This window comes from Heliangelus exortis, chromosome 3 (genome assembly GCF_036169615.1).
Source record: "Heliangelus exortis chromosome 3, bHelExo1.hap1, whole genome shotgun sequence".
In the NCBI taxonomy this organism is placed as follows: domain Eukaryota; kingdom Metazoa; phylum Chordata; class Aves; order Apodiformes; family Trochilidae; genus Heliangelus; species Heliangelus exortis.
The window spans coordinates 44162665-44166997 of record NC_092424.1 but is presented as its reverse complement, the minus strand read 5'-3'; positions in this window follow the sequence as shown (position 1 = coordinate 44166997).

Genomic DNA, 4333 nt, shown 5'->3' with positions numbered 1-4333 from the left:
GCGAGCTGAGGCGGAGGCCGGGCCGGGGAGGGCAAGGCCCGCCCGCACCCCCTCTCTTCCCCGCGGGTGGTTTCCGGCGAGGACGGGAAAGGCGGGAGCCGGATGGCGTGTGGCTTTAGTCACATGAGTGTATTCGCATTACTCATTGCACACAGCTTCGGGTCGGCATGTGAACGATTTCGCCTCTTAAAAAAAAATAAATATATATATTTAAAATCCACCCTAAAAGCTGGCACCAGTACAGACAAAGCATCTTTCCCATGTGTGGAAACAGCCACGGCCATGACACAAAATCACGGGCAAGATCCACATCCACACCAGGGTAAATTTTAGGACTGGCACATGTAACACAGCTGGCAGCTATGCCACACAGGGCCAAGCGCTAAAATATTGCAAGGCAAGGTTTCCCTCCCATCACAAAAACAGCAGCAAGGTTATTCTGTGGCATCTCTCTCCAGCCACTATCCCTTTACCACAGCAAAACCTTTACCATACTGTGCATTTTGTTGCTCATTCCTATGCCCATTTCTTCTACAGGAGGCTGAAAGGATAATGCTGAAGCATCGCATTGAGAGAAACATGCTTAATTAGTCCTTACAAACACTATATACAATTTAAGACCGACCAGTTGACAGTCTGTAAATCTTAAGTTTTTCATACTAAAAACACATTTCCTCTGTACTACTACCAATAATAATTACATTTCCGTGTTTGCATGGAAATATGGTAAAAGGGCACAAAAGCATGCATGAAGTCAAGCTGCGTCCAACTGCATGGTCTTTGGGAAGAGAGGAAGCCCAAAAGTCTCCAAAAAAAATCTTCCAGGCTAGGAAGGGGGAGGGAGATGGGAGGGCAAGTGCTCCCCAGGCCAGGGTGTGTCTCATTCCCAGACAAAGCAAGACTTTTCTAGCTGTTGCCTAATGGCAAAAGCAGTTACACCGGTATAGCTCTTACTTAAAAGACCGGCATTGCTCTGGTGTAGGTTCAATCTTGTTCCAGATGAAGGGAAAGAAAAAGTTTACTATCAAATATGCCACTGTAAGTAACCACGTGCAATTTTTCCATATGTTAGAAAAACATTCTCTTGGCAGATATAGAAAATTTACATCTATGTAGTATATAAGTCTCAGCTTTTGGTTTGACAGCCATTGTAACAGGCCTTCCAAGATTTACCACCATTCAGCACACCGAGTATGTGGCAGCCACTGATCATCCCTTGGTGCAGTTTTCAGCCAGCTCCACTGGCTCAACAGCTGAGAAGTCTTTTACATTTCTAAAGAGGCAGCCTCATGGGTCTTGGGTCTGAGGACCTGTCAGTCTGTTTATTTAACACCTGCAAAACTATCCACCTCTAAGAAAGGTTAAGAGAAGTACCCTTAGTGGGGGGTTCTGCAGAACTCTGGTTCAACTTCCAGCAAGCCCTTATTTTAATTTTTAACAGGGGCCATTGAAGACACAATCCTAAGTTTCCTTCGCAGAAGATAGCAACTGTTAAATACACCTCTGAGAACTGTCATATTTTCTGTATCTGGGTTCCACACAAGTGATACCCGCCACATCTCTGCAGACTTTTTTGGATTACATGTCCTGGTCCCCTCTAGGTTTTACACATCAGGCATATTTCTACCTCTGTGAAAGCTCAGGAAAAAGAAAATACACATAAACACAAAATAAAACGGCCACTGCCACTCACAAACTCTCCTGTCTGCAAGACTTTTTGCATGTGCTCTTCAAACCAAGTGTATAAAATCAACTACAGCCTCTCCTACTTAAATTCAGTACTTCTCCAGAGACACAGAATATGAAGAACCCAAAGCAGAATATTTGAGAGCAAATTCTGATCTATCACGGTGAGCACACAAGGAGTAGGATACACATAAGCCAGAAGTAGCATGAAAAGCCATTTATTTGCTTAAGGTGTAAACTAAATCAGTGACCTCCACAGGCAGGAAATAAATGGGGAAAAATGCCCCCCACACACACACCTGAACTGCACTCCCTCCAAATCAGGGCTCTTTTTTTGTACAGAACAGCACCCAGGACTCCACAGCCTGGGGTGTTAGAAACAGCAGCATGATCTCGGCATCCATCAAAAAGCAAGTAAATTCTGGGGGGCTTTGCCAGAAGACAATATGCACGATTTGTCCCAATGGCTTTTACCTATCTAATTTAAAACCAGGGTAAACACAAGACCAGGAAAGCATTACATATCAATCCCTGCATTCTGAGACTCAGAGAAAGGCAAAGCAGAACTTTTTCATCATGGTGTTGCACCTGCCAGGAGCTCATCTCTCTCCAACACCACAAAGTGACAAGCTATGGTTCTTAGGTAGCTCCCTCTTCATCATCAAAACAAAAAATTTTGTTAGGCTAGGGTGCTGACAGAAAAAGCCATCAAGTGTCACATCATAGAAAAGCAGGGTGCTTTTTTTTTGTTTTCTTAAGAGAGACAGACAACTCATTTCTAAATCATTTAAAATTTCTTGCAGTGAAATTAAGAGACTGTAACATTCTGTCTGTCATGTAATCCCAGAAGTACAATTAGGCCACCTCTTACACTTTTTATTATGGTACTTTTATTAAAATATTTATTGCCAGTGTTTAAAGATACCCCATCTCCTAATACTTTACACCTATGTGAAAATTTTAGCTTTGTCAAATAAACACATTTCTCGCTCTCTTGACCTGGTGTACTGCCACAACTGCCCAGCTTCACTTTCCAAAGCAATACCTTTCAACGACCCAATTTAAGATGGGTCACTACAGAAGCTATTTAGGGCAGTACAGGCCAAAATCCCTATTCCAAACATGAAAAAACAGCAACTGCAATAAGGCTAAGCTTGCTCTCTCAAGCACTATTAACCTACCTGCTCTCTGACCATAGCTGATATCACCTGAGAGTCAAGTATCTCCTGCCAAGGTCCAGCCTGCTGCTACTGAAGGCTCCCTCCTGTGAACCTGGAATGTCTGAAGCCAGCCTGCCTTCCCTCCAGGAAGGCCCAGACTAGCGCACACTTACTCAGTTCTTGGCATTGAGCTTCTCTCCTCAGGTAAGAGCAGCTGGTTTGTGCTCCTCCCAGACAGTTCCCAAGTGTATTTTTTTTCCCGCCCCTTCCCATAGGGCCTAAAACTTGTTATGAGTACAGAGTCAGGCTGACTGTACAGGTTCTGTCACAGGAACATAAAAGTCTGCTTCCTACTTCTCCCAGCACTGAGACAGCTGATTTTCTGAGACCACCCCCTACCACACAACTTATTAATACCTCTATTACTGCAGGACAGAAAAATAAACTTTACAGGGGAGAATGGGATTCTTCCAGCTCCTAAATCATCGATTTTCATAGATTCAAATGCAGGCATCCTTATTAGTAATGTGCTACCTAAAAACCAACCATACAAAAACCGAACAAAATAACCCCCAACCAAACCAAAAAAACAAATGGAATTATTATGTAATTTATATTATTTAATATTTAATAACTACAGCATCCTTCTCTTCTTCAAAAAATTATTCTCCACCAAAAGAAGCTAAACTTTGGAAAACCACATAGATTGGAGTGTTCTGTTTCTGAGAACAGTTATGAGAAATTGAAATGTCTGACCCTCTTGTTTAGGAACTTGAGTATTTCCCTATATTATTTTATTAACTCTCTGCAGGATACGTAACCAACCAGGTATCAGTCAATTAAGACATAGTAAGCAAGGACATTAGAATTCTTACTCAGAAACAGCAGAACGCAGTCCTCAAAGAAAAGGTGTAATAGTGATAGGAACTGAAGAGGGGTTTTCAGACTCTGCGAAGGGCGGAACACAGGGGTCAATATTCCCTCCCACTTCCTGCCCATACCCCATAGAGGTCGGGCAGACCAGAGGCCAGGCTCTATTTCCCCCTCACCCCCACTCCTTACTTCGCTGCTGTTCCCCTGCGCTCCTTTACCATCCGCTCTCCACCTGCTCTTCAGAATCCACATCCATCGGGTGCTGGGAAGAGCCGTGGACCCCCCCTCCTGAGTCGGCCCTGCTGCAGGGGGCCCTCAGGCACCTATCGCTGCCGCCATCGAGATCGGGGTGGATATATATTTGTATACACTTGTATTTTTGTGCCTTCTCTGCTGCGTTACTCTCTTCCCCCTGTTCGACTAAGTCTGTTTTCATTTCCAACGCCTCTCGTCCTTTTTCCCTTTCTATCTTCCCTTTGTAGGCTGGAGAGGGGGGGTAATGGATAATAATTCTGGTTTTTGGACCACTCAAACTGCTAAGCCGTGAAAAGAGGAAAAGATTGCTAGTGAAAACTTCTATCTTAAAGGATGACAGACAGACAGCTACAAAGAAG